The 16,987-nt window shown below is 40.7% G+C and overlaps 1 protein-coding gene across 6 annotated transcripts in view; it reads left to right on the top strand.

Moving 5' to 3' along the window:
- Positions 1 to 16,987, top strand: part of ptprsa (protein tyrosine phosphatase receptor type Sa) — a 212,311-nt gene that overhangs the window by 17,501 nt on the left and 177,823 nt on the right. The window contains exons 1-2 of one of the 6 annotated variants that reach the window (XM_084415704.1): positions 3,572 to 3,598; positions 4,534 to 4,672. The exons of the other annotated variants lie outside the window; for them this stretch is intronic. The gene's annotated coding sequence lies outside the window, so the exon portion shown is untranslated. Of the gene's footprint in view, positions 1 to 3,571; positions 3,599 to 4,533; positions 4,673 to 16,987 lie in introns of those variants that run through there. 6 annotated transcript variants of the gene reach the window in all.

Genomic DNA, 16,987 nt, shown 5'->3' with positions numbered 1-16,987 from the left:
GGCTTGTCATCTCCCTCGCTGAAGATCTGAAACGTTCTGGAACCTTCCGTTTTAACGAGTCCCAATCAAAACCCGGGGAAATTGGATGCTGCGGTGAAGCAGAAAGCGCTCTAGCGATTCCTCGGCTTCAAAAGCCTCGTCGATACGAAATCTTAATTATGCAATAGATAAATGCAGGTGTATAGATGCAGTTATGCAGTAATTTCAGTTTGTTTGACAGTGTGTGATTATGAACCGGCACCAGTGGTCTCCTGCTGCGTGTTCCTCGATAAGCCAGATCTCATTCACGATCCCCGCTATCATTGTTTTTATCCTCAGTGCTGGAGAGCAATTACCAACATCAGAAATCCTGCTGAATATTCACGAGGCCCCACTGTATTATGCAAGTATGCAGGGAAATATGCAAAGCGGTTTTGTGGTTACAATGCAGGTATGTTCATGTAACTTACCAGATGCATTTAAATAAACTCTAAGTGTAGAAATTTGGTATTGAGGAATCTTTTAAGGCCCTTTTGACTCCCTACTAACTGCACAGCAACTCTTAGAACACCTTAGCAACCGCATATCCACTCTAAGAACACTTACGCAACCACATAGCTACTCTTAGAACACCTTAGCAACACCCTAGAAACCTCATAAACACTCTGAGAACACTTAAGCAAGCGCGTAGCGACTCTTATAACATCTTAGAAACCACTGATCAACACCTTAGAAACCGCATAGCAACTCTAAGAACACTTACGCAACCACATAGCAACTCTTAGAACACCTTAGCAACACCCTAGAAACCTCATAAACACTCTGAGAACACTTAAGCAAGCGCGTAGCGACTCTTATAACATCGTAGAAACCACCGATCAACACCTTAGAAACCGCATAGCAACTCTAAGAACACTTACGCAACCACATAGCAACTCTTAGAACACCTTAGCAACACCCTAGAAACCTCATAAACACTCTGAGAACATTTAAGCAAGCGCGTAGCAACTCTTATAACATCTTAGAAACCACCGATCAACACCTTAGCAACCGCATATCCACTCTAAGAACACTTACGCAACCACATAGCTACTCTTAGAACACCTTAGCAACACCCTAGAAACCTCATAAACACTCTGAGAACACTTAAGCAAGCGCGTAGCGACTCTTATAACATCGTAGAAACCACCGATCAACACCTTAGAAACCGCATAGCAACTCTAAGAACACTTACGCAACCACATAGCAACTCTTAGAACACCTTAGCAACACCCTAGAAACCTCATAAACACTCTGAGAACACTTAAGCAAGCGTGTAGCGACTTTTATAACATCTTAGGAACCATCTATCAACACCTTAGAAACCGCATGGCAACTCTAAGAACACTTACGCAACCACATAGCAACTCTTAGAACACCTTAGCAACACCCTAGAAACCTCATAAACGCGCGTAGCGACTCTTATAACATCGTAGAAACCACCGATCAACACCTTAGAAACCGCATAGCAACTCTAAGAACACTTACGCAACCACATAGCAACTCTTAGAACACCTTAGCAACACCCTAGAAACCTCATAAACATTCTGAGAACACTTAAGCAAGCGTGTAGCGACTTTTATAACATCTTAGAAACCATCTATCAACACCTTAGAAACCGCATGGCAACTCTAAGAACACTTATGCAACCACATAGCAACTATTAGAACACCTTAGAAACCACCTATAAACACCTTAGCATCCGCATAGCAAGTCTTAGAACACTTACGCAACCACATAGCAACTCTTAGAACAACTTAGCAACACCCTAGAAACCGCATAGCCAACCTTAGAACACGGTAGTAAATGGAATATCAACTCTTAGAACACAGCAACATCCTTGTCACCGCATAGTCACTCTTAGAACACTTACTCTTAGACCACCTTAGCAACACCCTAGCAACTGAATAGCCACTCTTAGAACACTTATGCAACCACATAGCAACTCTTAGACCACCTTAGCAACACCCTAGCAACTGAATAGCCACTCTTAGAACACTTATGCAACCACATAGCAACTCTTAGAACACCTTAGCAACACCCTAGCAACTGCATAGCCACTCTTAGAACACTTTAGCAAGCGCATAGTGACTTTTACAATGCCTTAGAAACCACCTAGCAACACCCTAGTAACTGCATAGCAAATCTTACAACACTTAAGCAGCAACACCTAGAACACATTAGAAACCACTTAGCAACCGCATCACAACTCTAAGAACACTTATGCAACCACATAGCAACTCTTAGAACACCTTAGCAACACCCTAGCAACTGCATAGCCACTCTTAGAACACTTTAGCAAGCGCATAGCGACTTTTACAATGCCTTAGAAACCACCTAGCAACACCCTAGTAACTGCATAGCCAATCTTACAACACTTAAGCAGCCACACAGCAACACCTAGAACACATTAGAAACCACTTAGCAACCGCATCACAACTCTAAGAACACTTATGCAAACACATAACATTTCATCATTATTATAATGAGCTACTAAACAGCTCAACGCCGGGTGTCACCAATCATGACATATTTTGCGTTACTGTCAAGTCAAACAGATTTCTCAAATGTGTCATGACGGATATGTCGTCGTATGCAAAAGTTTGCATTGTTCCCCTCTGGTTTGTTTGTGTAAAGCAGGTGGTCGTAAACATCTCTGTGGTCACAGTAAATCAGCAGGCCTGTTATCGTGAGCTATATATCTGCATATTGTCATGAGACGATGCCCGCAGCGCTCGTCTGACAGCGTAATGGATGAGATGTTGTGATACGCTTTTATTTGTGCTGCTCCAAGCCTTGACTCCATACTCACTGTGTCTCTTCTCGTTTGACAAATTTGTCCTAATTTATGGTTGTTTATAAAAGCCAGGAGGCAATCCATTCTGAGCTCTCACGCTTGGAAGTGCCTCTCCCCGATCAAACGGCCGGCTGTAGATCAAACCCACTCCAGCGGGCTTTAGCTGCTTTTAACTTTTCAACCTGATCTGCCGTATCTCACAGCAGTGACGGCTTCTAGAAGATTCCCTCAAGGTCACTCCGACCTTCTGGACGAACGTTATATTGCTCTTTCATAGCTCAGGATACTATGGTCTAACCAGCCACAGAGCAACAAGTAATTTGTCTATAATACTGTGGCACAATCACAGCTAATCAAGGTCTCGGAGTGTTTGAGTTCACGGTGACGTTTTGTGATTGCAGACATCTGTATTGTGGTATAGCTTAGATCTCTTTTGAAACTCTAGACGAGACACCGGTTGTCTTTCACTCGGGGGGAACCATGCAAGTTTAAATTTGCTGTCCTTTTCATTTCTTTGCTGTGTAGTAAAAACAATCTCGCTCGCGTCTATCCTTCGGTTGACCGTTCGTGTATTGAATGCATATGCTGCAGTTAGTAGAGGGTTCGGTTGGTCACTGTGTCGATGCACTTTGGTGTAGATCAATAATTCCATTCATGGGGCACAAACACAAGTACAGGACAAAGTGCTTTTCTGATTGCTGCTGTATGATGCCCGTATCGATTCTGGGCCGGGATGTTTTCGCTGCACTGATCAGAAAGAATGGCGGATTGCTCCATTTGCCCGTGAGTGAGCCGAATATATTCAATTATAGCATTGCATAATCATATTCTACAGATATTGTTAAATGGATAGCAGTAAGATGGAAGACAAACGTCTTCCCCTGCTGTCAAATCTTGTTTTTGTAAATCTCTAATGCATGTCAAGGTGGATTGATTATATTTGACTACAGAAATATCACAACCGGTAGAGATTTGGCGAGAGATTTGATTGTGCAGATTTGGTAGATTGGATTTTACTATGGTAGCTTTATATCCATGTGGCTGTTTAAGCTGTTAGATTGTAAAAGAGGCAAAAACTATATAAGAATTTTTTAAAAATCACAGCTTAGTCTGATTTGCTAGTTTTAGAAGTGTTTTGGGGTTATCAGGTTGGAAGACCAGCTAACAAGGATAAAAGACCATCTAGACCAGCTTAAACTGGTTTGCTGGTCTTTCAACAAGGTCTGATTTTCTAGTTTTAGAGGGACTTTGGGGCAATCAAGTTGGGATAGTAGTTGGCAAACCAACTAACAAGGATGGAAGACCATCTAGACCAGCTTAAACTGGTTTGCTGGTCTTTCAGCATGTTCTGATTTGCTAGTTTTAAAAGGGTTTTGGGGTGATCTGATTGGAAGACCAGCTGGCCAAACAACGAACAAAGCTGGGAGACCATTTAGACCAGCTTAAACTGCCTAAGACCACACATGCTCTTTTAGCAGGGATATACACCTTTTTTGTGTGTGTGTAAAAGGCATAGGATGACAGAAAATAGTTAGCATAGATGTTCCAACATTATGGTATCAGTAGGGAACGTTTTAAAAGTCACAGGACTGGCCCCAGAGCGCACACACATGCTTCAGGTTACAACCCCCTCCCGTCATTTTTAGTCCAAGGTCACTGGTGTTTTAATACTGCTGTGAAATATGCAGGCAGTGACATTGTTACCCTTGTTGTGACAGGTTTCAGGTGCACACAATGGCGCCATCATTCAGAGCGATGGATTGGACTCAACAGTCTCTAGACACCCACCAAACCCCTATAAGTCCTCAAAGACACCCCACGCAGAGCCCGAACCTTCTCCGAGAGATGCATGCAATAGTACGGCACATTAAATCTTCCTCGTCTTCCTCCTATCAGACCACGCTGTGGTCAGTGTGCTTCCTGCGGTCTTAAAGGCCGATTGCACTTTCCTCGCTGTGTCGGTACGCAATAACGCCTCGAGGGGATTCATAATTCAAGCCCCATTGATTTGTGGCTGTAGATGTGCATTAGTGTGAAGGTGAAAGAAAATGGTTCCTGAAGAAAAGCAGCCTCTCACTTTGATCTTGAACAGGGATAGCGCTTGTTGCTTTGCAGCAACTCAATGAATTAAGCACCGGTGTTCTGAAAAGCATCAAATTGCCCTGATTATGAGTACAAACAAGTGTGGGTGTTAATGAAAGATCATACAGTACACTTTGGGACGCGTCCATATGTTGAAGTTCCTCATCAGTGGATTTCACAGCAACACAGCTGGAGCACAAAGCTCAGGGATAGTTCAGTCGCATCTATTCCCCAAGTAAAATCGTCGTGAAGTTAATTACACCGTGGGTCATCGACTAATTAACGAGCTCAAAACAACACAATCAGTCATCGTGAAAAAATAACAAGCCTCTTGAAATGTACAGGGAGTCGGAAGTGTCAGCTTGATGCATTGTGTGTGAAATAAGAGCTATTGGTAACTCCGTCTAGGTCTGTTAGCTCCGCCAATTGACGTTGTGTTTGCTGTTGTTGACCTCCAGTTGTGAACTGTATGGATTTGACTGACAAAACTACTGAGGCGTTTGAGTCTATTGGAGTCTTGATCCAGATTTTTTGGCGTACAACGCGGGCACATTTGCTGCACTGATAAACTACAAAACAAAACTGCTTCGGCGGGGTGAGGTTTGGTCTTTAAGAAGTGATCAGAGAGAGGGTCATACATCACGTTGCATTTTCTCTCTTTCGCTGTGTTGTAGGAATTGAGGGTTTGATGGATAGCAGGCCTCCTGGCGCTCTTGAGAGAGAGAGAGAGAGAGAGAGGGAGAGACTCTGCTATTGACAGTCCGTGCCCATGAGAAAAAGCTCATTCTTCTCTTTCTGTGTAGTGTGGAGCAGTACATCTTCTGGACGTCTTCAGGGTGTGTATGAGTGTGCTTTTCACAGGGAGGTCTATAATACCTGTGGAAAGCTCTCTGTTCGCGTTCCCATTCACTCAACGTTTGCTCAACTGATGCATGACGCCCCAGAAGTACACAATTTGACTATTCAACAGGCAGCAGACAGGGAACGATGTAAGTTCACTTTTAAGGTACCGTAATATGTGACCCGTCCTGGTCAAAAGGAGTCGGGATTCGCACGGGGATAATTATGAGCTACAGGCAAAACAAGTGAGAAATATCGATTTTGAGGTTTTCACAGAAATGAGGTCATTAAGCCCTCGTCTAGCGATCCCAATGCTCCAAATAGCAATTAAACATCCAAAAGTATCTTTATTTGTGCGTTTTTATGAGAGGACTACCTTTCCTTTGTCCATGAAAAATGATCTTACTCACGCTGACTGACAGATCCGACGCGTGTGCACAAAGACTCCCAGCGATCCCAATATATACACATACACAGAATTACAGTATTTCAAAATATCTGTCTTGGCGAGTATTCACGCAAACATTATCTGTTACGTCTTAAGTGAACATTTGAGTTACTGTTGGGGAAAATCATCTGATGTGTAACATTATTTTAGATCCGTGCGGTACAGTCTTAATTTATATATATATATAGGCTGCCTGCTTCATTAATGTTAATCAAACATATAGGAAATATTTGGTTTTGACTTGGTGAGTGCCAAATTTGGTGTTATTACCAGGGTTTTTTAAGGTATGGGTGCAAAGTGATTGTTTTGTAACCTTCAGAAAACTTTAAAGACTTAAAATGTGCTCATTTTGCCAGCATTGGTAGTAGGTATAAGTATAAGTAGTTTAAGTATTATGTATATGTTGCTTGCAGGGAATGGAACCAGATGGAATAGTTGCGGTTAGGGTTAACTAGATCGTGCTAACCAACCCAACCTTCACCCTTGGCTCTTCATAGAGATTTGTGTCTCTAAACCCCCTTTACTGGCATTATATAGGACTGGCTAACTAAAATGAGCAAAATGATCATTTTTAGTAGCATCAGTAGCTCAAGTGTTTTGCCACTAACATGCAAAAACGACAAAACGGCCAAATCATTTGAAAATCATCTTTTGTGTTTTAAATATCTTTCATGTAGCTTGTAGTTGACAAATGTTGGCTAGCTTAATGATGAGTAGCTTGACTGGCTACAGCCTTAGCTAATGGAAAGGGGTCGAGAGCATTATTTTCCCCTTTTCTGCTGCGTTTTTGATGGATGTGAAGTGTCATGTTGGATGTGAGGGGCCGAAACATTCTGCCCAGCCTCACCTGATCCAAGCACTTCATCATGAGAGCGAGAAAGATGATTTGATAAAGATAAAGGAGTTGCTATGACAAGGTGCCTAGCACTTAGCCTGTGGGATATGGTTGCTCCCTTCATGTTGAAAATCCATAAATATGTTTTCAGTCTTTGCTTACAGTGTTGGCGAACAGGACTAGCTAAATCAAAACAATGATGCAGTTTAGCGCTAACAAGTCTTTGCTACTTGGATCGTGTTGCAGACTAGCAAAACGAGTATTTATTTCAATACTGCTATTTATGTATTTATTTGTTTAATGAATTGTGGTTTTTGTTACATAAATATTTTGTAAAAATGTTAGATATGATTCTTTTTAGAAACATATAATTAGCCCACTCTTTGTTAGCTTTTAGCTTTCCTCAACACAATTCATTAGCGTTATTTCCCCCTTTTCTCAAGTTTCCCTCTTAATTAGTATTCTTTTTAGTTAGCTGCTTTTTGTTAGCATGTGGTTTAGCTAACTATACCACTTTTTCCAGGTTGTTTCCCCCTTAATTAGCATTCTTTGTGTTAGCATATAGTTAGTTGCTTAACGTTAGCTCGTAGTTTAGCGAACTACCTCCCTTTTCATATTGTTTCTCTCATAAATAGCTTTTTTTTCTAATAGCATATAGTTAGCTGTTTAATGCGAGCTTGTAGTTTAGCTAACTTCTTCCCTTTTCAGATTGTTTCTCTCTTAAATGGCATTCTTTCTAATGCATATAGCCCACAGTAGTTAGCTGCTTAATGTTAGCATGTAGTTAGGCTAACTACTTTCCTATTTAGGTGGTTTCTCTCTTAAATAGCTTTCTTTTTAACAGCAAATAGTTAGCCATGTTTTTGTTTGTAACAAAGAGTAGCTTAGCTGCACTCTGCATTGAGTCGCTCCAACATGGCAAGCTAGTTTCACTTCCCCAACACTGCATTAGTTCCACGTCTTTGTAATCCACCGAATTCAGCCGTTCCAAGAAAAGGTTGAGTAGTTTGAATGGTTGCGGTTTGCTCTGCAAGAGAAGTGATTACGTATTCCTCTGCAAATCCAGTCTGTCTCTGAACATTTAAGATGCGCTATTCATGAAGGAGAGGGATATTCTTCACCCTGGTGACCAGCATCCCAACGGCTGCAGTTTGTTCTGGCAGCGAGACGGAGAAAGAGAGAGAGCGGGTGTCTTGCTTCTGGTGAGTGGAGACCCTGAATTGACCTTTCTTCAGATAATTCCCAGCGACTCTGACTCCTTGTTGTCTGCTAATTAATAATTCAGAGACAGCATTATCTGCCCTGTTCATAGATGAGAACATTTCTTAAGATGAGCCTTTGGGCATCTTGGCCTCTACTTTCCTCTCTGCCCCCGTTTTTGTGTTTAAAGAAATCTGTACCAAAACCGAGTGGGCTGAATTGCTGTCTACTGTCTACATAGGCAGAACCCTTCAAAGTACATATATTTGTCCCGAAGCGTACAGTACGGACGTCACGGTTTGGTGCATGCAGTCGCGATCCACACTCCAATCCAGAAGGGGGCGCATGCGGTAATGCAATGCTGTTTGCTAACAGTAAAAAGCGCAGAAGAAGAGAAGATCGCTCTATGTTTACATCTCTCAACTGTGGAAAGATATCAATAAAACAGCTTGAGAATATTTTTTTACATTTACCTCAGGCATTTAGTGTCGACAGCAGGTTAGTTCGCTAGAGAAATGAACTCTAGAGAGAAGCATTTCATATATGAACTATACTAACAGGTTAGTAAATATAATGATTGGGCTAATAATGTTTAATGTGTGTTTAAAGTCCCCCTGTGGTGAAAATGCAGCTTTTAATGTTGTTTATGTGTCTATGTGGTGTTTTTAATATGCTTAAACCATGTGTAAATTCATAAGTCGACACCATTGCTGAGTATTTCCTCCTTAAAACTGCAGTGAACCAAAGACAGTCTCAAAAACACGCTTTGAAATCGCTGGTGTTTCTGACGTCACAAACTACCTTGTAACCAATCAGATCAACGTGTGATCGTCAACCAGTGGATCTCTGAGCTGAGTGAGTGAGTGGAGGCGGGGCTCATTTGCATATTCATAGAACTGCGCATACTAAATGAGGCAAGGGTGTCGAGTTACATTCAAGCTTTTTTAAGGCATTTTTTTTCAAGGAAAAAACATTTAAATACATAATTTTGTTGATCAAAGTTTAAGGGATAAAATGATTGACTACAGGGGGGCTTTAAATAAATTTGTCATGAAAACAAGATATGACAGCGACTGTGTAAATGATTATTTAAAAAATTAATTGGAGTAGAAAATGAACTTTATAATTCAATTTAGAAGTTAATGCAAAATCATGTGCAATTTACGGTACATGTTTTATTTATCTAAAAATAAATAGCCACTGAATTTAATAATTTGGGCTCTGTTGTCAATTGTAACCTTTACTATTACAGTGATGTGTAATTAAGTGCTTAAGATATTTTATTTATTTATTTTTTAAGAAAATTGTACTTATAATATAATTTATTTAAACACACATACACAAAAACAGAACTGTATCTTCAATACCGAGGTACATACTGAGGTACCGTCATGTGTACACCCCTACTTCTAACCGATGCCTGGAGATAATAAGCTAAAAAGTGCTGAGAAAAAAACACCCAAAGATGGTTAGACGCCTCAAAAGGAGGCGAAGGACAAATAAAGAGGGATGGTGTATTTCGACACCCACAAAAGGCCACGGTCTCATTAAGCGAGCGAGGGGCGGACGAGAGGTCATGAGCCTTGAGTGCCGCTATTGTGTCTCCATATTGACCAGAATGTAATTCACCGCTGCCTCCCATCATGCTCTTGTGAGCTGATAAACATTCCTCCGTGTCACTGGAGCCGCTGGAATTCACTCAGACGGCGTAGCCCAGGCCTGATGTGTTTCCTTGGAGAAAAACACAAGATGGATGGGGCTTTGTCAAGGGTTTGTCGGAGTGTCAGAGACGGCGCTGTCGAAAGCCATTTTTAAAGATGTCGACAGAGATGGACCGCAGTATTATGTTGACAAAAGATGTTCAAACACCCAAACTGAGGTAAATAAATTGCATTTTTGCAGTCTGCTCCGATTTCAGGAAGAAGTAGTCATTTAGCATATGGCTTTTTATCCAAAATACACATGTTTTTAGCAACAGTCACCCTGAAAATGACATTTCTGACAATTACAATTGTCTTTCAAAGCCAGTATGGCTTTCTTTCTTCTGTAGAGCTCAAAATGAGATGTTTCGAAGAATGTTCAAGCTGCTCTTTTCCTTAAAATGAAAGTAAATGGTTTAGCTCTAAAACCCTTACAGTTTTTTCCAGTTGCTAACACACTAAAATGACATGCACAGCACAATTATTTAAACTGACACACAGAGAGCAAAACCTCTTCTCAAGTCTCCAAAAGTCTAAACACATTTTCTGCTTTACACACATTTTGCAATTCAAAATGGCACTTTTTAAAAAAAACACTGAACACGGTTCTCTGCATAACACACACACACACACACAATCTGACATAAAGTCACATGATTGCCATTTCAAAACACTGCCATTCAAAATGACACTCCATGATCTGATTGGCCGACACATGTGTCACCTGACCAAACACCTCAATGCTTAACTGTTAACACTTCAATCTTTTTCAGTTAAGTTTTTTTGAGCATATTTGTGTTCAGTCCAGTGTAAATATTTAGTTTGACTTGTTCGGTGAAAAATAAAAAAATAAATGTTTCAACAGCATGTGTGTGTGTGTGTGTGTGTGTGTGTGTATCTGCAAATATTTCTGTGCATGTGAACAATCTGAAGAATTTTCTATTCTTCAGAAATTTGAACTATTTTAGTATTATGGCAAAGCATACTAAAGATGAGAGTGCTTTTCATTACGCCCCAACAGTGTGTAGTTGGTTACACAAAAATCTGCTAATATGAAGGAAGTGTGCGCCATTTCGTGCAAAAGTTTGATTTTGATAATGCTATGTGTAGTTTTGGTTGCAGTGCTTCATTTTGCAGGATATATTTGGTATTTTGCAGTTTGGGTGTGTGGTTTTGTTAAGTATTTTGATAAAACCAGCCTAGTTTGCAAAATTGTGTGAAAAACTGTAATAGGAAGTCGGTCACAGGACTGAAGTGTGATAGCTTTGAGTGAGGAATAGATACGAGTTCGTCGCCTTTATTCAGCAAGGACGCATTAAACGGTAATAAGCTTTCTGTTCATCAAAGAATACTGAAAAATGGTTTGCAAAAAAAATAGTTTTCATCATTGATGATAATCATAATGTCTCTTGAGCATCAGATCTCATATTATACTGATTTCTGAAGGATCATGTGACACTGAAGACTGGAGTAATGATGCTTTGATCACAGGATTAGATTACATTTTACTAGATATTCACATGGAAAACAGAACTGTTATAATATTTCACTGTTTTTCTGTATTTTTATCAAATAAATGCAGCTTTGGTGAGACTTATAACCCATCCCCAAACTTTTAAATGCTACTGTATGTTCAGTTTAACATCTTTTGTGTTCGACAGAAGAAAGAAAGTCAAAGTGAATTCTGGTAAACTGTTCCTTTAAGTGATAAAATGTCGATTAGCATCACTGAGCTGAACCGCTAGCCATTCAATCATTCTGTGCCTTATAAAGTGTATTTTCTGACCTTATGAAGTCACATTATTGTCGTATTCGTAGTGGGGGTTAAAATAAGTTGTATTTCCATTGATTTTTTTTTATAATGGTTTTCTATGGCTGTGAAAACGTCAGCACTGCCTGACTGAGATTGGTGTGTTTTTAGCCTGTTTTCATTTGCTAGTTTCAGAAAGTGACTGTTAATCAATCGAGCGAGAATGAGGCTAAATGCTAAAGCTAGTTGTTTCTCAAAGAGTGTGTTGTGGTGCATAAAATGTCAAAATGAAGGGGTGGTTATCGTTAAATACGGTGTGATGTTCCAATTTCAGCTTCCACTTTGTTTTTCGCCTACAGTATATTATAATAATATTTGAGATGTATAAATTGCTAGTTCACATAACCTTCAAGGGCATTTTATTTATATCTGTTGCATTCGCTCTTGTTCCTTTTCTTTGTTTTTTTGTGTGCCGCTGTAATCGTGTTAACTAAAGTTATTTACAGTTGTGCATGTTAATGAATGAGGCTGCCAGGGACCTTCTGCGTAATATTGAGACAAATGTTTGTGTGTCGGCGCGAGCACTCGGCTGATTAACTCGCCCAGGATGGCGTTTTATCTGTTGTGCCGTTTGATGTATGACATCTTTTTAAGCCGCGGTCGAATGCAATCACTGGCTCTTTCAGCGCACGGGCCCTTAGTCTCAGCAGATTGCCTGCTGTGTCCTCGGGGACGAGATGCTCCGGAAAATATTGACTGCTCTACAGTGTGTGTGTGTGTGTGTGTGTGTGAGAGAGAGAGAGAGAGTAAGTGAGTGAGTGTGTGTGTGTGTGTGTGTGTGTGTGAGTGTGTGAGAGAGAGAGAGAGAGAGAGAGTGTGTGTGTGTGTGTATTTGAGACCGTGTGTGTGAGAGAGAGTGTGTGAGTGAGTGTGTGTATGTGTGAGAGAGAGAGAGAGAGTGTGTGTGTGTGTGTGTGTGTGTGTGTGTGTGTGAGAGAGAGAGTGTGTGTGAGTGAGTGAGTGTGTGTGTGTGTGTGTGAGAGAGAGAGTGTGTATTTGAGAGAGTGTGTGAGTGTGAGAGAGAGAGAGAGTGTGTGTATTTGAGACCGTGTGTGTGTGTGTGTGTGTGTGTGTGTGTGAGAGAGAGAGAGAGAGAGAGAGAGTGTGTGTGTGTGTGTGTGTGTGTGTGTGTGTGTGTGTGAGAGAGAGAGTGTGTGTGTGTGTGTGAGAGAGAGAGAGAGAGAGCGATGCAAAGGGTTTAGAGAGTCAAACCTCTCGGAAACACGCGGTTTGGGAAGAAAGTATCGGAAGAGGAGAATGTGTGTGTGGGCACAGAAGAGGCATCACAGATGATCTTCATCTGAAACTATGCATCGTTTCCAATAATTACTGTCAGTCTGAATCACTGTATTCGCTGAATTTTGTAGTTGTTGTTCATATAAACCCTGTTCCCTCACATATTGAATTTCAGCTTGTGGTTTAGTCTTGGTTTGAGTCCTTTTCTCGCTGGTTATGTTTTGGTAGAAAATCAGGAGGTATTCCAAGATTTCCCATGAAGCACTGCAGCCGACACTGGCAGTAAATGTGCTTCTTCTCGTGTAGTTCCTGTCTCTGCGACACTCCCAGCATGCAGTGTGTTCTCACATCTTCTTCACCGAGGAAGAGGATCATTTCTGCAGTGTAGAAGTGAAGACAGACGAGTTCCCGCTAATGCGCCGCCTCTGCTCTTCATTATGTTGCATTCGTATATATGTTGCATTCATATATATTTATTATTATTATTATTATTTTATTTATTTTTTAATTTTTTGTACATAAGATTTGAAAGTTTATTTTTTAATTTTTTTATTTATTTGTTTGTTTGTTTGTTTGTTTATTTTTTTTGTGGTCCAAAAAGAGAACAGCACTTAATTAAAAATAATTGTAATTAATAAAAAAATTGTATTTACAAAATATTAAAAGTAACATTAATATTTACATTAACATATAATATAACTTATTTAATATAAGTTAATTTCAATATTTTAAAATAAAATATTTTTTTTATTTGTTTACTTTGTGGTCTAAATAAAAGAACAGCAATTTATTAATATATTTAATAAATTATCTTTTTATATATTTTTTTGAACATTAACGTTTTTATTTGAAATATTTAAATGAACTTAATCTAAAAAGTTCAGTTTAATCTTTAATAATTTAATTGTGTGTGTTTTTTTTTTTTTTTTTTTCTACCAAAAAATATATATATCTAGCATTTGCTTTGAAACGCCAGCTGCCTGCTGTTGCTCTCACTGATCCGTGAATTGACAGGAAGTGACTTCCAGGTCCAACGGTGTGAATTGAACTTGCAGTGAAATCAATAAGTGCTGAGAATCCCCTTCACAGGCTGACGGTACCCATCTCCTCCATGTCCGCTTTGGTTCCTGGAGTTAGCTGAGCGAGTTTGAGTGCTAGCGGCGGGTGGGTGTCGACTTTCCAAGGAGAGCCGGGGTGAAGCTCGTGTTGCTGTCGACCCCGCGCTGACTCGTCTGCCAGCAGAGCTTGCATCTGTCCATTATCGTGCTGTCGCTGAGGGCAAGGTCCTGCCCTCTTAAACACTGTAGCGGGGCTAGGCTAATGCTAGGCTAATGCCCTCCTGGGGCTGATAATAGGAGTATAATCCTCTTATCCACGCTTAGGGCCGTCTGTAGGAGCAGGACACCTCAGTGCGAATCTCTGGCCCCGCGTTGGGCGCCAGGTCTCGGATCCCCTGTACACTGGTATATGTGGCTCTTCCCTTGGGGAAAATGCAAAAACGAGATAGCGGAAAGACTACTAAAGCTGCTAGCATCCATAGCAACCCAGATTCGATGTTTAGCTAGTTAATGACATGTAGCATGGATTTCTGATGAATAATGTTGATGCATTAGGGCTGTTTTTTTAGTAAAGAGCTGATTAAGATGTGAATGAAGTTAAATTGACGTTAACAGATGAAGTTCGGTGTGTGGGTTCATGCAAATTGAGTCTTTTTACACACTAGATCAAGAATGGGTTCTTATTCAGAACCAGTTTCATTCACTGTTGGATGATTTCTAGGACATTACTTTGTTAGTTGTGCTTAGATGCTTTCACTGAAGACTCATTGTTTCTCAGCCGGAGACTATTGTGTGGTGTGGATGTGGCATTGAGCGACAGTGACGTATAGTCCAGTATCCTATAGTTCGTGTTCGGACTCGCCTATATATATTCCAGCTCATGACAGGCGGCGAGTGAGGCTTTTAGCAGGGATGCTGGTTGCTTCACTGGAATACAAATAAGCCGGAGCCGGGCTGGACGCAGCATGGAAAGTGAGGATCAATTCCCATAAAAGCCTCGTTTTACACGTTCGCTGTACTTGCTTTAAATCAGCCAGAAATTGAATTTGGATGAATTGCATCCTGGTTATGGTGATGTTCACTGTTACCTCGCTCTCCCTTTTTAAGTGGTTTTTCCTTCCACTTTCCTTCGTGCCGTTTAAGTGCATGTTGAGAGTAAACAGTGATGGATACAAATCTTTAAATGGGATTCTGGGAAGGTAGCGGATGGAAGGAAGGAAGGAAGGAAGGAAGGAAGGAAGGAAGGAATGAAGGAGGCGAAGCGCTGTGTTCGCATTTGACTTCGTCCATCAAGAACAGTTGTAATGAGATTCAGGGTCGATAACATGCAGCAGGGTTTCTCGAGATCAAGCGGTTTACCATCTCTTTGGCTAATGCTAGCTCGCTCACGTAGCGCACGCTCCCCAGAGAGTGACTTATCAGTGAGTCTGTGTCACTTCATCAAAGCTAGTAATTATTCCTGTAAAACTGTCTACGGGTTAGCCTTGTGTACAATTAAACTTCTTTTTGTTTTTCTGCAGTCTACACTGAAACATCTGGAGACCCTAAACGGACATGGTGATGGAAATAATATGTGACCCTGGATCACAAAACCAGTCTCGAGTCGCACGGGTATATCTGTGGCAATAGCCAACAACACATTGTATGGGTCAAAATTATTGATTTTTCTTTTATGCCAAAAATCATTAGGATATTAAGTAAAGATCATGTTCCATGAAGATATTTTGTAAATTTCTTACCGTAAATATATAAAACATTTATTTTTGTGAGTGAGTGCAGCACAATCGCCAACATAAATGAACAACTTTAAAGGAGATTTTCTCAATGTTTAGATTTTTTTACACCCTCAGATTCCAATTTTCAATAGTTGCATCTCTGCCAGATACTGTCCTATCCTAACAAACCACACATCACTGGAAAGCGTATGTATTTTGATTTAAAAAAAATGGAGCCTTGTGACTGGATTTGTGGTCCAGGGTCACATATGAGATGGGGGATGAGATGTTTATATTTCCCTGAGAAACTTTGTGTTTGCTTGCAAAATGTTTGCGTTTCACAGAGAAACTTTGCGTTTCCTTACAAAATGTTTTGCGTTTCCCCAAGAAACTTTGCGTTTGCTTGCAAAATGTTTTGCGTTTCCCCGAGAAACTTTGTGTTCGCTCGCAAAATGTTTTGCGTTTCCCCGAAACTTTGTGTTCGCTCGCAAAATGTTTTGCGTTTCCCCGAAACTTTACGTTCGCTCGCGAAATGTTTTGCGTTTCCCCGAAACTTTGCGTTCCCTCGCGAAATGTTTTGCGTTTCCCCAAGAAACTTTACGTTCGCTCGCAAAATGTTTTGCGTTTCCCCAAGAAACTTTGCGTTCGCTCGCGAAATGTTTTGCGTTTCCCCAAGAAACTTTACGTTCGCTCGCGAAATGTTTTGCGTTTCCCCGAAACTTTGCGTTCGCTCGCAAAATGTTTTGCGTTTCCCCAAGAAACTTTACGTTCGCTCGCGAAATGTTTTGCGTTTCCCCGAAACTTTGCGTTCGCTCGCAAAATGTTTTGCGTTTCCCCAAGAAACTTTACGTTCGCTCGCAAAATGTTTTGTGTTTCCCCGAAACTTTGCGTTCGCTCGCAAAATGTTTTGCGTTTCCCCAAGAAACTTTACGTTCGCTCGCGAAATGTTTTGCGTTTCCCCGAAACTTTGCGTTCGCTCGCAAAATGTTTTGTGTTTCCCCAAGAAACTTTACGTTCGCTCGCGAAATGTTTTGCGTTTCCCCGAAACTTTGCGTTCGCTCGCAAAATGTTTTGCGTTTCCCCAAGAAACTTTACGTTCGCTCGCGAAATGTTTTGTGTTTCCCCGAAACTTTGCGTTCGCTCGCAAAATGTTTTGTGTTTCCCCGAAACTTTGCGTTCGCTCACAAAATGTTTTGCGTTTCCCCAAGAAACTTTACGTTCGCTCGCAAAATGTTTTGCGTTTCCCCA

The sequence above is a fragment of the Rutilus rutilus genome, assembly GCF_951802725.1.
Source record: "Rutilus rutilus genome assembly, chromosome: 8".
In the NCBI taxonomy this organism is placed as follows: Eukaryota; Metazoa; Chordata; class Actinopteri; order Cypriniformes; family Leuciscidae; genus Rutilus; species Rutilus rutilus.
This window is presented reverse-complemented; position numbering and strand designations above follow the sequence as displayed.